At 46.0% G+C, this 21,813-nt stretch overlaps 1 protein-coding gene across 1 annotated transcript in view; it reads right to left on the bottom strand.

Moving 5' to 3' along the window:
• LOC144792662 (solute carrier family 2, facilitated glucose transporter member 5-like) overlaps positions 1-21,813 on the bottom strand; it is an 842,308-nt gene that overhangs the window by 22,037 nt on the left and 798,458 nt on the right. The gene's annotated exons all lie outside the window — the stretch shown is intronic.

Here is a 21,813-nt window from a genome sequence, read left to right as displayed (position 1 = left end):
TTTTTAACTCAAAAATTGTTAACATCATCAAATCACTTCCCCCTACCCCCCCGGATGCCCTTAGTGCCCCCCCCGACGTCAACCTGCCCACCACTCAGCTGTCAGCCTTCACCCCGCTTACAACTGACACCACCCTCCTAACACTCAGCTCCATCAAAAGCGGTAGCCCAACTGACCCTGCTCCACTTAATATTTTGAAATTAGTCGGATCTACCATTCTACCTTATCTGACAAAACTTATTAACAATTCACTCACCCTAGGCATCGTCCCTCCCAGCTGGAAAAAAGCAATGGTGAAAGCATTGCTAAAAAAAAAACACCTCGATCCACTGGAACTCGGCAACTACAGGCCGATCTCCCTACTCCCAGGTATCAGCAAAATAGCTGAGAAACATGTCAACCAAAATCTCTCCCAATACCTCGAATCTAACAAACTACTGGAACCCTCCCAAACAGGATTCAGGCCAGGCCAGAGCACCGAGACCGCAATATTGGCGGTAGTCGAAGAGGCAAGGAAGATCATGGACTCAGGGGGATCAGTGGCAGTGATCCTCCTGGATCTCAGCGCTGCATTCGACACCGTCAACCACTCAATCTTGATCCAAAGACTCAAACATCTTGGAATCACAGGAACGGCTCTGGCTTGGTTAGAATCCTTCCTCACAAACAGATCCTTCCAGGTAACAGAGGGCACCTTTACGTCCAGGCCTACAGCCATCAACTGCGGGGTACCCCAGGGCTCATCCCTGAGCCCAACCCTTTTTAATGTTTATATGTCCCCCCTCGAGAAAGTCGTCGCCCCCTACGGTATCAAACTACTGACCTATGCTGACGACACTCAACTGGTGGTCTCCCTCAACCAACAAGACCACTCCATTCCCAACCTTCACACTTGTTTGATCGAAATAACGAAATGGATGAGTAGTTCCCACCTCAAATTAAACAACGAAAAAACCGAAATAATGTTTTTAGGTAACAAATCTCTATACAGCTCCATTTCCGTATGGCCTTCAGCCATGGGCCCTCCCCCTGTATCCAAACCAGAAATTAAGAGCTTGGGCATCTGGTTAGATGAAGAGCTCAACTTCTCAGCCCAAGCGCGGAAAACTGCTGGAATCTGTCATGGCCTGTTAAGATCAGCAAGGAAAATACTACCCTTGCTTCCGGCACAATCCCGCAAACTCCTCATCCACGGCCTTGTACTTTCCCGATTGGACTATGGCAACGCCCTATACCTGGGGGCTCCAAAAAAAAGTTCTAGCAAAACTTCAAACGGCTCAAAATGCAGCAGCCCGCATTCTCACAGGAACCCATCGCCGATGTTCAGCCAAACCATCCTTGAAGGCCCTCCATTGGCTCCCCATTCAAGAGAGAATACAATTTAAGGCACTCTGCACGACCCATAAGATTCTGCAAGGCAAGGCCCCTCTCATACTCCAAAACCTTATCTCACCTCATACCACCTTAAGAACGCTTCGCTCTTCCAACTGCAATTTAGCCTCAGTACCCAGGATCAGAAAAGCCCGCTCAGGCAGCCGACTGTTCTCATTCAACGCGGCTAAACTATGGAACTCGCTCCCCTCAAACCTTAGAGCCCAACCTAACCTTCTCTCATTCCGCAGAGCACTTAAAACATGGCTTTTCCCATAAAACATTTCTCACTAGGTTCTCACTAGGTTCTTGTCTATTAGCGCTGGGACGCCCATGGGCAGCCATGCGCTCTATAAATCTGTAAATAAATAATAAATAAATAAATAAATAAATAAACTATAACAGTGAATAAACAACGACCATCAAAACATACCATCAAGAAAAGTAAAGCAACACTAATGTGAGTATAATGTATATAGTATTAATTATACTAGCTTGTTTATTATTTAACATTGCATAGTTAATAAGCATACATATATGTATATATTCACTGAAAAAGCCATATGTTTCAGGTCTTATAGTTAGTTGGACATTTGACTCATATAAAACCATAGAAATTCGCCCGCAATGCACTGGTGATGACGTTACATATTACATCACTCATTAAATGGTCAGTGACATCACTTATGACATCACTGATGACATCTCAAATTATATCACTAATGACATCACTGATGACATCATCCACGTTACAATCTGATGCACCTCATCACACACTATGAGTGTATGTCATGTCCAACTAACTATAAAGTCTCTGAAACCTGAGGTTTTTCAGTGAATTTCAAAGGTTTTTTAAATGCTAATTCCTAACTATAACTTCTGTAAAACCTATGTTTTTTTCAGTGAATTTCAAAGGTTTTTTAAATATCAAACTACTATTGTGCTATTTGTCATTAGTACTGTTTTTTCTAACTTTTCCACTACATAAAAGAAAATAAACTGTAAAACTGTTGTGTAATGTAATACATTCTACTTAACTTCACTATTCACAGTGATGTTAGTGTAGTCAACTAGATTGTTAAAAAAAACAAATGACTAATTCTTCCAAGCACAATACAAAATTAACAGAAACAACATATCCAATACTATTTCCAATTTATAAATCTTACCCTTACTCTATAGTTTCTGTTCACATTTTTCCTCTAGGCCAAATAACATATCAAACTTTTTTTTAAATCATCCAGTATGAATTTCTTAAAGCATTTACACTTTTTCCCTGTGGGCCGAATAATGTATCTAAATCTTTGTTTCAGAAATATCAAGTATAAATTGGGTAATTCATAAGGCAATCTCGGTTTTATTTCCAAGTGTCTATCGTTGCAGTGACTCCAAACATTATTACACTTTAACTAAACTGTATAATGTCCACTTGTGGTAGAACTTCCAGCATGGAAAACAAAAGTAACTGTTGCAAAAGTTCTTCCAGAAATAGATACTTGACTAGCAACAACATTTTTAATTTTGGTTTCCACTTGTCTTCCATTTGGTCTACACTACAGCGTTGCAGTATTATAATTGAATATTTTCCATATCTTTCTAGGTATAATGTAGATAGCATTACAACAAGAACAGATCATTTCATGATCAGCTTCTTTTACTAATTTTGAAAAATGGTACAGATTTGCAGTGCGGTACTGTTAAATATAGAAATTATTCCCTGTGAACTATAGTGCTTGAAGCTAATGAACACTGTTCACATTTATGTTTCCATTCGTAACTGGGTCCAAATAAACTCTCAATCTGAATTCTTTAATCTTCTAGTACTCCAAGCATAACCAGCGGAAATTCTTGTGCATCTTGTTCTATATTAGCACTGAATGTTAAAGATCCAGTACATGTATCCAACAGTTGGCGAATACCAGAATGGATCTTACTTCTATCAGTTCTCAATTCTTGAAATTAAGTATAAAGTGCAGAGCATAATCTTTTTTCCTGACTTTCCATAATTTCACCATAAACATCTTCAAGATAAAATATAACATTTAGAATAACATTACCATAGCAGTTGACACCAGAAGCATTTTCTAATTGGTATCTGACAACATCATCACTTGTTTGTATTTTCTGCTACTCTACATCATATTTTTCTCTTGATTTTTCTCTGTTTTTCAACCATCGTTGATTCTTCAACGTGTTTGCGTTTTGAACACACAACACGTTTCTCATAATTAGGATATTCACCTAAACTTGGAGCTTAAAGACTTCTCAAACTATTATATTCTCTTACACAATTAACATCAGCACTAACTTTTTTCTCATCAAAATCAATTAAACACAAACCAGACAATGTTCTAACTCGAGCTAATGCAACATGTACCATTCCCTCTTTAAACACAGTTCTTCCTACATTTATCAAACCATTATCTACACTTAAACCTTGAGATTTATGAATAATTGTTGCACATGCTAAACAGAAGGGAAACTGTTTTCTACGAACATACAAGTCGTTTACAAGCAAAAAACGTGCAGCAGAACGCGCAAACTGTCTTACCTCTGTAATCTGATCAAATTTAACTTTCAAGAATCCAATTCCATTTCTATTTTGATTTTCACAAAATCAACAACTTGCTCCATTCACTAATCCTTCTTCTACATTCAGATTACGCTTCAAAATTACCCGACAGTTTAAACATACATCTACATTTTTTTCTAAGCCAGCAGTTTTCCAATTTCATAAGCTCTCTATTAAATGTATAACACTCTTCCACTGTAGGCATTTAGCAAACAATAGACTTTTTTTCTTTCATTTTCTTGCACTTTACTTCTGCTGGTGTGTTTTCATTTTTAAACAAGCACTTCAGTAGATGACTTTGAAAAGCTTGTTTAACACGTTTGCTTAGAAGGGACTCCTGTGCATCCCTACCCTGCTATGACCGTATCCTCAAGCTCTGTTGCAAGTTTCGGCCCGCCTAGGCCCCGCCAGCGACTCTGAGCACGCCGGTCTGGCAGAACTGCCCGGCAAGCTGCTGCAGGATGGGGGAGCTCGGAGACGTTAGACTGTAGCTTAGCCCCGTTCACAAGGCCGCAGGCAATGGCATAGCACAAACAGGGCGGCTCTGATGCTGGCCGATGGCGCCATCCCTGATCAGGTCTGCATAGCTCTGTGTTAATCTGGGAACCCTTGAAGTGGGCGCGGGGGGACCCCCTTTGAGAAATGAAGCAGCACTACATTGTAAACAGTGACGGGCCCTGTTTTGCGAACAGGAGGTGGGGGTGGCCAGCCCAGGCCCGCAGAGGCCCAGCGACGCTGTTGTGCAACACCGTATGAGCACCCCTGCTTGCCCGCCTGACTCTGGTCCCTATTGTGGAGCTGCCTGTGGTGCGGTGGCACCCGAGCCCTTCTGGAGATGCCGGGATCTGGATCACACCACCACCTTGGAAACCACCTTGGCTGACGTCAAACCACAAGTGGCCCAAACGGACAGCAGGTACAGGACCTACTGAACGAAGTGGAGTTCCTGGAGGACAGCTGAGGATGCCGAAGGGAGAGCGCGACGCAACAAATTACGCATGGTGGGGCTGCCGGAAGGCAGGGAAGGCAGAGATCCCGCCACATACATGGAAACCTGGCTGCGCAATCTATTGCCGGACGGCACCCTTTCACCACACTTTGTAGTTGAGCGTGCACACAGAGTACCAGCGAGGCCCTCTCCTACAGGCTCAAACCCACAGCCCCTCATCATTCGACTACTCAACTACAGAGACCGAGATGCTATATTGCAGGAAAACAGAAATTTACATGATATTCAAATTGACAACCACAAAATAATGTTCTTTCCGGACTACACCATACAGATGCAGAGATTCTCGTTTATGGCTGTGAAGATGGGCCTCCAACACAACAATCTCCAGTACTCCCTGCAGTTTCCGGCCAGCCTCCGGGTAGCTGCTAACAGCAAAACGCACTTCTTCTCTACATCCAAGGAGGCAGATGATTGGTTGGACTCCCTCAACGCACCCGGAGGAGGAGACCCTGGTGCGAGGACTAAAACATTGGGCCTGAAAGTCCCCTCTCGATGCCGGAGAAGGGAACGATGCTCGGCAAGAACACGCCCTCCACCCGCTGTGGGGCCACAGGCAGAACTGATACTTAGTGGGTAGTGTGAGGCCCTACACGCTGTAGCTGAAATCAGCGGCTCCTTAATGACTGAAGATGCTTCCAACTCTAGCCATAATGAACAAATGAGTGACGACGATCAAGCGTATGGCCTGCGGGCCTCGCAGGACTTGTGTGACTTACCGGATGTCACTCCACATACGGTGGATAACATAGTATGAATGCAGAAAAACACTACCATTGTCCACTGCATTGCAGTCTGAGGTGCCAGGGTTTGTGTACAGAAAGACTGTGGATCGAGATCGGGGCCCGGGTTGGGGGGTGGGTAATATTGCTACAGCATGAATCCGTTTATCATTATGTATACTCAAGAGCATAGGGCAGAATGATGTACTTATGCTACTGCTTGCAGTCCCTTATTTCTTGATTTTTCAATGGCAATGGGGAGCCCCTGTGCACTCATTCACATACCGGGTCGTTTGTCTTAGGAACGTGCGTAGTGCACCCCCCCTAGTCATTCTTTGAATGTCACCCCTGTTGAAAGTTTGAACGACTGCTATTTGCAACCTCGCCCTTGCTATTGGTTCAGAGATTGTTGTTGTTATTTCATGGGATACCGACAAACTCAAGCCGCAATATGATGAGTACAATGTTGCATGATGAACGATTGGACCGGTTGTTGGCTGTTGCTCTTCATGAGCTGGGTGTGCATGTCAAGTGGCAGTTGTTCCCGCTCGATGTCAGCAGATCACAAACGCTATGGCTTAATTTAAGATCGTAACGTGGAATGTGAAAGGCATACACACTGCGTACACACGTGGAGAAGTGTGGCTCAATGGTTAGAGCGGCAGACCCTGATGCAGAGGTCTAGCCCGGGACCAGGGTTCAATTCCCTGCCTCGGCAGGTCTTGGGCTCAAAATTTCACGGACCTGATAATTCTCGCCTCTCTGCAACTCTGGGCAATATCTTGCTTAATCTCCACAACGGCCCCCACAACACTAAGGATGCCTGGCCTCCACCTTGGGGGTGCCCAGGAGTGGACACCTCACAGGGAAAGCCAGGATGGGTTCCACAGCGGTATTCGTACAAGCACCTTGAGACCCTTGCCGGTGAGTAGTGCGCTATACAAGTATCAATTTACATTTACTGCAACACGAAGATACCCTATATATTCATATATTAAGCGACACCAAATACAAATTGCCCTCCTCCAAGAGACACATTTAGCTAGGGCAGAGATTGAACTCTTACGCCGTCGATGGCGAGGCCAGCTGTATGCAACGGGGTACTCAGACTTCACCCGGGGAGCACTCATATGGATCAGACCAGGGGTTCCGTTTACACACACAGATACATTAATAGATACTGAAGGCAGATACGTTGTGGTTAAAGGCACACTAGATGGCAGGCAGCTTGTCATTGCATCAATCTATGCCCCCAACAAAGAGCAGGCTAATTTCCTAGACAATTTGTCACATGTGCTGGCGCCGTGGCATGATGCTCCCATGATTTTGGGGGGAGACTACAACAGCGTGCTAGATGTCTCCCTGGACCGCTCCTTCCCGCCCCTTCCAGGCACGAGCATGCACGCTGCTATGGAAGCATTGAACAGCTGGGCAACACAATGGCACCTGAGAGACGTATGGAGGCATCGCAACCCCCATGATAAAGTATACTTCTATTACTCAGGGGCTCATGGACTGCATGTACGTCTAGATCGCTACATGCTCTCAGAAGAGCTTCTTTCGCATGACTCCGAGGTACATTACTTGGGCAGGACCCATTCTGATCACAACCCTTGGTTGGTGATGGAATGGGCGCGCACCAGACCGCTGATCCCCATATGGCGATTGCAACCTGATACTCTACTGGATGACCCATTCCGTAACCTACTAGCGGCTAATATCACACACTACTTTGAAGAAAATGTACACACTGCCACATCCCCACAGATAAAGTGGGACGCGTTCAAGGTAATGGTTAGGGGTGGCTGCCTGAGCAAGCAAGTGGGTATGCGCAGACAGCTGGAAGCTGACCTGCCAAAATTGAGAACAAATTGCTTGAGGGAGAGAGAGCGAGGCGATGCAAGGCTCTAAAATCTATCGCCCACCTGGGAGTGTGGGTGAGTTTACATCTTCACTTATGGAAACTACCACTCTCCTGGCCTCGGCTTCGTCCAACTTTATGCTGTTGGGAGACCTCAACTGCCATTTCGATGAAGCAACTGATCCAATGGCAACTAATCTGATGAGCGAGTTGAGCGCCCTGCAGATGAACTTGATAAATACCGGGCCCACACATGTTAAAGGGCACCTTTTAGACCCCTTTTTTACGAATATGGTGGGTTTATCAGCTATGCCCCCTCTCGTTCTTCCCTGGTCCGACCACTCACTGATCATGGCAAACTGGGAGGTAAAGGATGATGACACCCCCCCACCCAGGAAATTTAGAATGGACAGGGCATGGTCAAGGCTTCCGGTAGAGGCTTGGAACGCCCGGTTGGAGGGCTCCCAGCCTGAGAAAGGTCAGGATCCGGTGACTGCAGACGCTATGATGAGGAACTGGCTGACCAACGCTGTGGACCATGTGCTTCCACTCAAGAAGATGCTTATTAGGGACAAGAGAGTGGGGTCCGCCCCATGGTATTCCTCGGAGCTTAGAACCCTGAGAAAGAATGGTAAACGGGCGGAGAGATTATGGAGGAAGAACCGGGAGATAGAAAGCAGGGAAAAATATTGTATGGTACTAAGGATATACAAACGTGCAATACGTGCTGCAAAGGCCTCCTTTTTTGGGGAGAGAGTGAGTCATGCTGCGTCCTCATCCAGGGAAGCCTTTCTAGTGATGAAGGAGCTTCTTAAACCGCCGGCTCCCATTCTTGTCCACGACAGACCACAGGAAAAATGTCTGGAATTGGCCACTTTCTTCAAGAATAAAATTGACACCATTATTAGTTCTCTCCCCCCGGTGATAGGAACCCCGACCTTGTCTGAGGACCTGAGCACGTCGGAAAATCTATTGACGTCTTTTGGCCCCGTAACCTCAGGCGAAGTACTGAAGGTCCTTGGGAGCTTGAAGAGTGGCTCGCCTCGAGACCCAGTCCCAATGCGGTATTTAAAGCAGGCTGCCTCATCGAAAGGAGAGCCTTTGACCGATTTGGTCAATCTCTCCTTCGCTCATGGGACCGTACCGCCGGACTGGAAAAGCGCAGTCGTTAAAGCGCTTTTGAAGAAGCCTGGCTTAGATCCACAGACTTAGCCAATTTCAGACCCATCTCCTTGCTACCAGGGGTTAGTAAGGTGGCAGAGAAACTGGTCAACCGCCAACTATCCAATTTTCTCGAGGAGAATGGTCGGTTGAGGGACTCCCAGACGGGATTCCGACCGGGTCATGGAACCGACACGGCTCTGCTAGCAGTAGTAGAGGAGGCCAGGAGCACTTTGGATTCAGGGGGGTCAGTGGCAGTGATCCTCCTGGACCTAAGTGCTTCCTTCGATACTGTTAATCATGGAGTGCTGATACAACGCCTAGCAGAGTCAGGTGTCACAGGAGTGGCCCTGGAATGGTTGGCCTCTTTTCTGGAGGGGCGTACCTTCGAGGTTTGGTAAAGTAACGCGAAATCTCCTCCCCTCCCACTTCACCGTGGGGTGCCCCAGGGCTCATCCCTGAGCCCCACGTTATTTAACGTGTATATGGCACCCTTGGAGGGAGTGGTGTCTCCGTTTGGCTTTAAGACCATAAGCTATGCTGATGATACTCAGCTAGTGGTGGGTCTGACACAGCTGGAGAAACAGCCTGAGATGCTCCACTCATGCCTAAGAGAGGTGTTTGACTGGATGTCCAGGTCATCGCTCAAATTGAACGGCTCAAAAACGGAGCTGATGATCTTGGGCCACTCAAATTTTGCCCTCTCGCCGAGCAGCTGGCCCAACTGCATGGGCACCCCGCCTGACCCAAAGAAGGAGATAAAGAGCCTGGGGGTCTGGCTGGAGCCTGATCTGTCCTTTAGGACACACGCCAAGAAGACCGCTGGCGTGTGTTATGGACTGCTCCGATCGGCCCGTAAGGTTCTACCCCTCTTACCTGAACCCTCCCGGAAGCTGTTAGTCCAATCTCTAATCATCTCACGCTTGGACTACAGTAATGCACTCTTTTTGGGAGCACCGGAGTCAACGTTCAAGATCCTGCAACAAGTGCAGAACGCAGCAGCGAGGCTGTTGCGGAACGTTCCGGCCAGGCAGTCAGCTAGACCTGCTTTAAAGGCACTCCATTGGCTTCCTGTCAAAGAGAGAGTGACCTTCAAGGCCCTCTGTATTGCTCATAAGAGCATACAGGGGAAAGGACCAGCTATTCTGAAGGACATGATTCGGCCCTATAAGTCCACTAGAGCTTTACGCTCCGACAACAAACATCTCCTTCAGATAAAGAGAATCAGGAGAGCCCGTTCAGGTGGCAGGAGTTTTTCTATCCATACTGCTTACGCCTGGAACTGTCTCCCACTCTCATTACGATCTGAACCAAATTTGCTTAGGTTCCGGAAACTTCTCAAAACTTACCTATTCCCAGAATAATTTCAGCTTCTGTTCTGCTCCATACAGGCTGCTTGCTCTGATTCTCTATTAGCGCTGGGATGCCCCTGGGTAACCGTGCGCGGTACAAAATTCTTTATTAATAATAATAATAATAATAATAAAATCTCCTTAGAGAGGGAAAGGGAGAAACACTCCAGCCTGCTAGAAAGGCTCCGTCACCTGAACTATGCAGCACACTTGGCACAGACACACCATATGGGACACAAACCGGGAAATGTATTGTTGTGGCTAATACGACTTGAAGCCGCGGCAATGCCTGTGACATCCAAATCCAAGCTACGTGGAGACACGGTGCGCACACAAAGAGAAAAACATCAAGCATTAACAGAGCACTACACTGGGCTGTACAAGTCGCATCTGCAAGCCATGGACATGGAGATACAGGCCTTCCTTACTGATCTCAAGTTACCGCAGCTGATGCCACAACAACAGGAGGAACTAAATGGCCCTATTCTGCCAGAGGAAATCAGAGAAAACATTTTCTCCCTCTCCAATGGCAAATCACCGGGTCCGATGGAATACCGGCTGAATTCTACAAAGGCATATTCGGATATACTGATCCCGCAGTTACAATGGGTATACGCAGCAGCAATAGAAGACTCGGCGCTTACACCCATGCAGAAAAAGGCGCTGCGGATTTCTCTTTTAAAGCACAGCAGAGATCCAGACTCTCTGGGCTCTTACTGCCCATTAATGTTAATGTTAATGTTAATGTTAATGTTAATGTTATTTGTATTTATAAAGCACAAACTGATACCCGAAGGTGTCCTGGCGCTATGAGAAGACCTCCAATGAGCTGAGCATGGGAACATCCAGTTAACTAGAGAAAAGCCACGTTTTTAAAGCCTTTCTGAAAGGCAAGAGGTTAGTGATGTTTCTGATGTTCAGCGGTAGCGAGTTCCATACTTTTGCTGCATGAAACACTTTCTGGGAGCATCCAGCCGGCCGTGAGGGAAACGGCATCCCATCCACTTCCTCACTTTCCAATCTCGCCGTGAGGGGAACGGCTCCTACACTTGCCGCCAGCCATCCGATGCCACACGCAGCTGGGGAACCACAACACCCAGCTGCCCCGGGGCTCGCACGGCAGGAGAGACGCTCTTCACGCGCCAGGAGGCGGCTTATCAGCAGGAGCGCCAAAGCACTCGTGGGGCACTTTCTGGGAGCATCCAGCCGGCCGTGAGGGAAACGGCGTCCCATCCACCTCCTCACTTTCCAATCTCGCCGTGAGGGGAAGGGCTCCTGCACTTGCCGCCAGCCATCCGGTGCCACACGCAGCTGGGGAACCACAACACCCAGCTGCCCCGGGGCTCCGGCGACAGGAGTGACGCTCTTCACGTGCCAGGAGGCGGCTTATCAGCAGGAGCGCCGATGCGCTCGTGGGGCACTTTCTGGGAGCATCCAGCCGGCCGTGAGGGAAACGGCGTACCATCCACCTCCTCACTTTCCAATCTCACAGTGAGGGGAACGGCTCCTGCACTTGCCGCTAGCCATCCGGCACCACACGCAGCTGGGGAACCACAACACCCAGCTGCCCCGGGGCTCGCGCGGCAGGAGTGACGTTCTTCACACGCCAGGAGGCGGCTTATCAGCAGGAGAGCCTCTCGCCCCCGCGAGTCGCGTGCGGGAGTGACCGGGAGAAGCCTGGGACAAGGGCGGGGCCGTCTGTGGCCGTCCTAGGCAGACCGAGGCAGGGCAGGGCCCCCCCCCTTTCGAGTGACTTGGACATACATCAGGACACATTAAGGTACTGTGAACAACTCATAGGTGTATACCTCATTACTGGTCCTTCCTCGTGAGTGCATCATTAGCCACTTCCATATTAAAACATCGCCATAGCAACATGGGGAAGAGAAAAGCCATGGAGGGAGTGGGAGTCGCTGTTACCACAGTTAAAAAAAGGAAGAAGTCTAAGAAAGTATCACATGCTGCTGTCAACTGTGTAATGTCAAATATAGAAAATATCGTTGCAGACTGTGAGAACATACTAGCGACCGATAAGGCCTCAAGTAATGTGGATAAAGCTGATCCTGTGGTGGAAAGTTTATTGCTTAGAAAGAGTAAAATTATTCCAGCTATTTTTACTAAAAGTGCAAAACCTAAGTCTTTACTGGATAATACTCATACTGACTCCCCCAACCCCATAGAGGTAAATGTTATTGAGGCAGACAAAGGGGTAAATGTTAATGCTATCATAGAAATGTCAAATGTGAATGCAGATAAGCCCCTGTGCTCCATAGAAAATGAAGTGGATATTACGTGTTCCAATCAATTTGCGGTCCTGGAAGGGGAGTCAAGGGAAATAGGTGAAGTCTTAATGCAAAGGTTGGGGGAGGATATGCAGGATAAGAATAGCCCAGATGGCTGCCCCAGATGCTCGAACTTTAATCATAGGCTAATGTGAAAAGTAAAAGGCCTGGAAAGGGATATAGCCCAAATCAAGGAAATGATGATGGACCTAATAAAATGTAAGGCTCTACAAAAACAAATCTCCCCACAGCCAGTGCTAGCTCCTAACCCTGTTAAAGCTCCCAGTCCACGATTGACTCCATTACCCAAGATCATAGAAACGACATCGTCTAATCGTATACCACAAACTGCTTCATTGCCAGTTAGTAAAATCGCAGGGGATTTACGCACTATGCACGCGGCACAATCATCTATTGCTAAACGCACTGGGCCCGATTCACAGAACTAACTTAAGACAAAATCCTAAACTTACTACTTTTGGTATTCACAGGAGTTAGGATTTTGTCTTAAGACAGACTTAAGACAAACTTAAGAAAAAATCCTAACTTAAGTCTGTTTTAAGTTTGTCTTAAGACAAAATCCTAACTTCTGTGAATACCAAAAGTAGTAAGTTTAGGATTTTGTCTTAAGTTAGTTCTGTGAATCGGGCCCATAGACAGGAACAACACCACAGGCCGAACCCCCATAGTAGCAAAACAGAAAGATCCAACACTACAACGTGGGGGGCTCCAGGGGCATGCCACTCATTATGGAGATAGGGATAGATTATCCTCTGGGAGCAGGGTGACAAAATTCCCGAGGGACACTGTCTACATGACTGGGGTTACTAAGCTGGAGGCTACTAGTAACTATGAGAATACTGATTCTCTACATAACAAGGTCATTCATTGGCTCCGCCACGTTAGAGGGTGCAGGTCATGTATTCGGGAGGACATGATCAATATCAAGAGGTTCTCTATGCCTGGATCTGTAACAGACTGTATTGAGATTGTGTTTGGTAATCAAAGAATTGCTGAGAATTTAGTGGCTTTGGAGTTTAGGACTTACCCACCCAGGAATTCCAATATTGAAATCAGATCATCGCCATTATGGCATAATTGTAGGCACAGAGACGAATCAGGCCTTGATCTTACAGATTGACCATCAATGGCCAATTGTTTGAATAATACAGCACAAAAATATGATACACAAAGCCCTGATTATAAGACTATCTGCTCTGAAAATATTGTAGACAAGGAGGGCAGGGCAACTGATGCTGAGGCTACGCCAAATGGAGATGAAAGCCCTAATGAAGTGCCCTTTGTTGGTGGGCATTTAACTACAGGTACAGGAGGAATAGCCTCAGATATAAACAACATCAACTCTAATCCAAACATGAATACATTTAAATTGATTTCTTGGAATATAGCGGGCCTCCAGAAAAATATGTTAAATCCCGAATGGAGTGAATTCATATATACGTTTGATATCTGTATGTTTCAAGAAACGTGGAGCATATCCCCCCAATATAAATGTGGATATTTTACCCACTTTATTCCGGCTGTTAGTACAGGGAGAGGTCGCCCTTCGGGGGGTTTACATGTCTGGATTAAAGTAGCGTTTAACCTGGTGGTTATTGTTTATTCTTTGCCGTCTCAGGATATACTGTACATCTCTGTTAAGGGCAACCATTCCATAAATTCCTTTGAGTTGTTTAATGTGTATGCCCGAGGGTCCCCAGGAGGCCAAACCTCACCCACTATAGCCTTACTCGAGGGAGCGTTAACAGATACTCCTTTACAGTCCAGTGTCATCATAGGGGGTGATTTTAATTGTACCTTCGAACCCATAGGTGCTGACGATATTGTGGACATGAATGAAGATGATTGTAAAAAATCTATCCCGCCCTTGACCCTAGCTCCAATCAAAAAGTGGACCCCAAGAGCGATCCAATTAAATGCTTTGACAACAGAATATAATTTACGTGCCCTCAATGGTAGGACAAATTCGGACCTAAATGGTGCCAATACCTATAATAAACGTAGTTGTCCTTCCAGAATTGATTATATTCTGCTTGACATTGGATCATGGAGTAGACTAATTGATATGGAAATTGTACAGTCGCAGGATAGCGACCACAACCCGCTTTGTATGGAAATACAATTGGGGCTGGAGAGGGAATCCGAGGATGACTTACTAATGATAACTAAAGATCTAGTCCCATCTGACTGCAATCGCAGGCTTAAATGGAACAGGGTGTTGTGTCAGGAAGACAGTTTATTGTGCATTAAAGACCTGGTGGAACAAGAAACTAGGGAACTTGTACCCAAAATGTGTGCCCAGCAAGTAAATCCAAATTTCAGCCTTAGAGACACTTATAATACCCTAATAAGGAAAATTGGCTCCTTTTTTATAACAAAAAATAAAGGGGGATTTAAAAATAAGAATCCAGTAATAGCCAGTACCTTATGGTACACAGTACAATGTAGGGAAAAGAGAAGGGCCATAGCAAATGCTATTAGGAAAAAGGATACCACAGCTGTCCGGTTGGCTAGAAGGGAATACAATCTGAAGATGTGAAGATGAGACAGGCTCACTTGATAGGGCACGACCTAATCACAGTAATGAGGGGTCTGCACTCGTAGATCCATTCACAACCCGGGAAGTCCAGGATGCAATTAAAAACATAATCCCGGCAAAAGCGGCAGGCCCGGATGGGCTACCAGGTGATTTATTTATACATGATCCCAAATTATGGTCAAATTTTATTACCCCCATTATGAACCTAATTCTCAACAGTCATTCTGTACCCGACTCCTGGAAGGGTGCGGAAGTGGTCACCATACACAAGCAAGGTGACAGGGAGGACCCTGCCAACTACAGACCGATTAGTTTAATCGATGCTATGCAGAAAGTAGTTGGCAGGGTCATCGTAAATAGAATGGATAGATGGTTAGAGGAGGGGAATATTCTATCCCATTTCCAGGCGGGGTTTCGTAAAAATGTGGGTACAATGGACCAGGTCTTTAGGTTCTGGGCAATATACTGGAAAACAGTAACTATTATGAAGGGCAATCTTTATTTGGCCTTTATAGACCTTAAAAGTGCATTCGACTTGGTTCCTCGCGACAAACTCTGGAGGGTGTTGCAGGACATGGGGTTCCTGGGTTACCTCCTGGAGATGATAGTCAAACTCCATGAAGGCAGTTATGCCAGGATTAGATGGGGGAGACAGGGTCAGCTAACAGAGAGGGTGTATGTAAACAGGGGGGTACGCCAGGGCTGTGTGATGGCCCCGACACTGTTCTCCCTCTTTATTAATGGGGTGGCAGACCATTTGAGGGAGTGCAGTGCCGATGCCCCAGTCCTGGCAGGGGAGAAAACACCAACTCTCCTCTTTGCGGACGACACCCTCCTGTTGGCCAAAACCCCATCTGGACTACAACAACTATTAGATAGATTCAGTTTGTTCTGCCACGAACGTGGGTTGACTATTAATACGACCAAAACCAAGTTGATGGTTCCGCCCCGTTCCAAAAAATCGAAGAAAATTAACATCAATCTTGATGGTTCATCTCTTGAGGTGGTTGAGGATTTTGACTACCTGGGGATCAGAATCAATAGCAGAATGAAGTGGGATGCCCATGTGGCTAAGATGCTGCTAAACGTCAAGAGAGTCTCAGGTGCTATTCTTAGGAGCCAGCGGAAGTCAGTGAGTAGACCGATTGCCCCAGCCCTTGCTGTTTATGAGGGGAGGGCATTGCCCTCTGCGACCTATGGGGCAGAACTGTGGGGAGGTGAAAATGTCCCAGATTTGGTGAGAGCAGAGAATACATTTATAAGGGACTTAGTTTCCCTCACTATCTCAACTCAGCTTAAACCACTCTTCCATGACATGGGCAAACGTTCTATCCTTGATATAGTTAATCTTCGACCCCTGCTGTTCTGGGTGCGCCTGAGGAAGACCCCTGAACTAGCAAACTATGCTCTGGTTATGCATGAACTTATTGCTCTGAATAGTGGGAATAAAATACAGTGGGTAAATAAACTGAGACAAATGGTCATAAAACTGGGATTGGCTGACTTTTGGAATTCTTAGAAGCCCCTGCACAAACAAGTAATTAAGAAAATCTATTGAGATCGGGTAGACGCGATGGAGCAGAAGAACCAGAAATGGGGATCACTGACCACTCAGTTTTTAGATCATAAGCCCACTAGGAAGTTGGAACCGTTTTTGGACTTCATTAGAATACCACGAGATAGATCGGTCTTCCTAAAAATGAGGTACGGGATATTACCCCTCAACAAATTTACAGAAAGATGGAAAGGTTCAAGGGCCTCAAATAGTACTTGCCCTTGTTGCCCGTGCAAATCAGAATCATTACCCCATTTCTTGTTTGGCTGTATGGCTTATAAGAGGGCTAGGCTGAGATGGCTGAAACCAGTGTGTAGAGAGCTGGGAGTCAGAGATTTCCGGGTTGCCCTACGTATCCTTACAACTGATACAACATCCCTCCTTACTGTATGTGTAGTGGCTAAATTTTTATCCTGCGCCTGGCTCATCCGCACAAGGATGTTAAATACTAACAAAGCATAGATTTTATATATATTGTTATCAATTCATTTCTATTTTCATACTGTTATATTCTAGTATTGTCATCAATTTCGTTTTATAACTGTAAATAACATTTTATTGTTTTTAAAGTATGAATTATATATTTTTATCAATATGCTTTTATGATATGACAATATCGAATAAAGTGTTACCACAACAATAACAACAACAGCATTAAACATAAAACTCCTTCCGCCCCAGCAAGCTTTAATTATACGAGGGATCTTGGCAAGTTTTTGATCAGCGGATCGTAGTACTCTCTTAGACAAGTACCAATTCTGGTCCAATGCCATTGAGAGCCTTAAAAACTAGGCATAAGGACTTGAATTGGATACGATTACTAACAATAAGCCAGTGCATGTCTTTTATTTTAGATGAGATGGATTTATGTTTTGGTGTAGCTGTTATGAGTTGAGCTGCCGCATTTTGCAGTATCTGTAGCTTTTTCATCGACCCTTTATGGACCGTTAGATAAACACTATTACAATAGTCTAATTTAGATATTATGAGGGCCGAGACCACTATTTATTGTGCTTCCTTAGGCAGCAGGGGCAGGATTTTTCTGCAGGATTTAAGCATGAACGAGGTAGTGGAGACCACGTGGTTGATTTGGTGCCTAAAACTCAGTTTATCGTCAGTCAGAATTCCCAGATTCTTGACCTTTTTTATTGGCACTGGCAAAGGTCCAATCTCATCTGGCCAGCAGCCAGGGGTCCAGAAGGTGGGGTCCTTTCCAAAAAGAACCACCTCCTTTTTACCGGAATTAAGCTTCAGGCAGTTCTGAAACATCCAGTCTCCAACCTTGTCGCAATTTCATGTATGTTCTCTGGTAGTAAGGACACCACAATTTGGGTGTCATCAGCATTGGAGGTAAGAGAGAACCCAAAACTCTGGATGAGGGGAGCTAGAGAGGATACATAAACATTGAATAACGTAGGGCTCAATGATGAGCCTTGCGGTACACCACACGGCAAGGAAAAAGATTTAGCTTCAAAACCATCTAGTGTAGCATTAACATTACTTAACATCAATTACAAGATATTTGCCTCCGTTCTGGCCAAGAGAATAGCTCCATTGGTGAAAACTTTAATACACCAAGATCAGAATGCATTTGTTGCGACCAGGAGCACCTCTTTGAACATACGTAGGATGTTCAGAATTCAAATGTATGCTTTGGCACGATGGAGATGCTCTGGATGTCTAGTGTTGTATCTGGAAATAGCCTTTGATTCTCTCGAGTGGCCCTATCTTGCTGCAGTACTATGCAAGTACGCGTTGGGTGATGGCTATTTAATAATGGTCCAGCTCCTATACCAGTTCCCATCGGTCCGGGCCCGCATGGGTAAGCTGATTTATGACACTATATGTGTGAAGCGTGGCACTTGGCAGGGCTGCCCGCTGTCACCAATTACTTTTCACCCTCGCAATGGAACCATTAGCAGCTCTGCTTCATGAGAGCGGTTTAGACTGGGGCATTCTTATTGGGGATGGGCTGCATGTGGATTCTCTTTAAGCAGATGATCTGCTTTTATACGTCAGGGATCTACACAACATCCCTCCAGCAATATCTGAACTTTTCAGAAATTTTGAACAAGTCTCGGAGCTCAGGGTGAAATGGTCTAAGTCAGGTGTCTACTCCTTCGATGAAGCAGTGGCGGAAATAGATGTAACTATTAATGGAACGACCCTCACCTGGTATCCAACCACGTTCAGATACCTGGGTGTCTATATATATAGGTCCCCATTGGACGTATTGGATGGCAATCTGACACAGGCCATCTCTTCCATCAAAGCACAAATACAATTCTGGAAGACACTCCCTTTAAATGGAATGAGCCGCATTACGCTTGTCAAAATGATTGTGTTGCCGAGATTGCCGTACTACTTTGTGCAAATCTCCCATTATATGATCCAGTCAGATTGATTCAGGAATTAGAAGGTCTGATGCGCGATCTGGTTTGGAATAAAGGAAGGTCTAGGGTAGCACTGCAAAAATTATACGCGCCGGTAGAAAGAGGTGGCCTGGCGGTCCCACATCCGGAACTCCACTATTTGGCGGCTCAACTGCAGTGGGCCACAAAATGGATGAGCGGTAATAACTTGTTGGATACGGCAACCACAACACCCCTGTGGACGCAGTCCCAACTATACGCCCAGTTACACCCTCTCACGAAACTACCTCGCCCACAGCAAATCCACATAGAGCTCGCTCACCAATGCTAACAGAGATGCTTGCAACTCACCAAAGTCGTGATCCCCTATGCCCAGATATTGCCACTCACCGGGACACCCTGAGGTAGGGGCGTGCTGACAGACACATTACTGGTTCCCTGGCACGAGGCAGGCATAGACACGATAGGGGACCTGTAGGTGGAAGGCAACCTCTACTCATTCAAAACCTTAGCGACTGACGGCAGATTAACAATGGGTCAGTTCCTCCTACACACTGCCATAATGAGGGCTGTGACACAGGCATAGTGGGACATGACAAGCGGGCCACCAACGCACCTGGTGATACAATATATGCATGCTATGGGGGAGGGGTCGCATGTAATTCACTGGTTGGTACAGGCACTACTTACACATGTACTGAAACGACTGACGAGTCTACGAGAACGGTGGGCTGAGGATCGGGGCCAACCTTGGATGGATAAGGAATGGGAACGCATAGTAGCTAGCTCCACATACATTCCACGCAGCTCCAAATTCAAGCTGATACAAACATACATAATACACAGAGCGTATCTATCACCGGATAAACTAAATAAATACTTCAACATTAACACTTCTGTTTGCCCGCGGTGCCAGCTTAACAGTGCCCCCTTCCTACATATGTTATGGTCTTGTCCCTCACTCCTTCCGTATTGGAATTTGGTCACGGCAACACTCACAAGCTGCACCAGCACTCAAGTACCCAACACATGGGAGGGATGCATCTTAGGGCTCTACACTCGTACTAAAGAGAACAGGGTGAACTCTAGGTTTCGCGATCTGGGTTTTTTCACTGCAAAGACTAATCAAGAAGCTATGGAAAAACATTGATCCCCCGGCGTTGACTAGCTGGGCAAAATCCTTGGAGATAGGGGCGCAGGCAGAAAGCACAGTTATTCACAGGGAGGAGACGGCAGGGTTACGCAAATATCCCATAGCGCACTTCTGGGATGGTATCCTAAAAGCGCTCATGCAACCTACCACTGGACGTCGAATGCCTCCCCGCATAGCAGAAAAGAAATGCGATAGGGGTTGGCGTGTAGGGAGCCTGTCAGGTCATGGCGCTTACGATGACAACATCCAGTGCACCGATTGGGAAATTAACTATACCCACAAGCTGTAGGGATATCCTGAGGAGGTGGGCCCACTAACATCCCACACTGTAGGCCCCCAGACCATGAGCAGAGCAGTGAACAAGGCATTCACTGACCGTACATGCCCAACGGGGATCAAAAGTGAAACTCAGGCGGCACCTCCAACAATGTTCTTACAAATAGGTAGCCCATCTTTATGTTTTTCTTTTTGGTAAGTATAAAGATATCTTTATTGTTATCTCCTTTTCCTTTGCTATTCAATTCCCAGTTCTAACATGAAGGTAACAATGATTCTTATTTGCGATGATTACACGTAGCAGTTATATTTCAGCATTGGAAATAATCGCATGCAAGTTGTATAAGAGACAAACACCTGCTAGTTACTAGAAGAACTGAAAAAACGGAATTACTCAGCAGACAGATGCACTCCTAAGATGCAAACAAAAGATGACGGCAGAGGTGGTGATTCCAATGTATCAAAGATGACAATTCTATTCTGCATTTGTACACAGACGTATTTGTTGTTGCAGCCTAGGCTGTTATGGTTTCCTGCTGGGGTAAATTCCATTCCAATATGATGCCAAATCTTCCTTAAGTGTACAATGCATACGTAATTCATCTGTTTAATTGTATAAAACTCAATAAAGGATATTTAAAAAAATAATAAATAAAATAAAAGGGAGTCCATGACATGGGAACTGATTTGCCTCTTAGTTCACTAATGGCATTGTGGTCGGGGTGGGGTGTGGGGCATGAATGTTTCTGTTTACTTTTAATAAATACCTCTCAATGCAGTCATATGAGCTAATACACTAAGGTGAGAGACTAACAAAAGAAATACAGCATAATATTTTTTGCACAATTTCCATGCCAAATATTCCATGGCTTAGCTCATGCCTGGGCTCCGAGACCCAAAATGGGCTTTTAGGGGGCCATTATGATGTCGGGCGGATCGCCATAGCCCGACCGGCAGTAGCGATCCGCCTGACATCATTCTCCGCCAGACATCATTCTCCGCCCGCACGCATTTTACCCCCTGCCCTATTACAATGGCGGGGGTAGAGCGGCAGCTAGAAAGACCATCCGCCGCTTTACCACAGGCCGGAAATCGCTACGATTGGCTGCTGTGCAGTCCTGGGCAACAATATGGTAGAACCGCCCGCCATATCATGATGTCAGCAGAGTTTGGCCTTTCCATGGCAGCAATGCCACCATGGAAAGGCAAGCAGTGTTTGGCTTTGGGGGCCCGTTGCGGGCCCCCGTAGTGTGGGGGTAACCCATAGTACCCCCTACATTGGCATGCACAAGGTGGCAGGCACTGCACTGTGCCTGTCACTTTGTGCATGCCAATGCCACCAGGAGGCCAAACCTCCCCCACTATAGCCTTACTCGAGGGAGCGTTGACAGATATTCCTTTACAGTCCAGTGTCATCATAGGGGGTGATTTTAATTGTACATTCGAACCCATAGGTGCTGACGATATTGTGGACATGAATGAAGATGATTGTAAAAAATCTATCCCGCCCTTGACCCTAGCTCCAATCAAAAAGTGGACCCCAAGAGCGATCCAATTAAATGCTTTG

Source organism: Lissotriton helveticus, chromosome 11, assembly GCF_964261635.1.
Source record: "Lissotriton helveticus chromosome 11, aLisHel1.1, whole genome shotgun sequence".
NCBI lineage: Eukaryota > Metazoa > Chordata > Amphibia > Caudata > Salamandridae > Lissotriton > Lissotriton helveticus.
The sequence above is the reverse complement of the archived record's forward strand: the minus strand, read 5'-3'. Positions and strand labels throughout refer to the sequence as shown.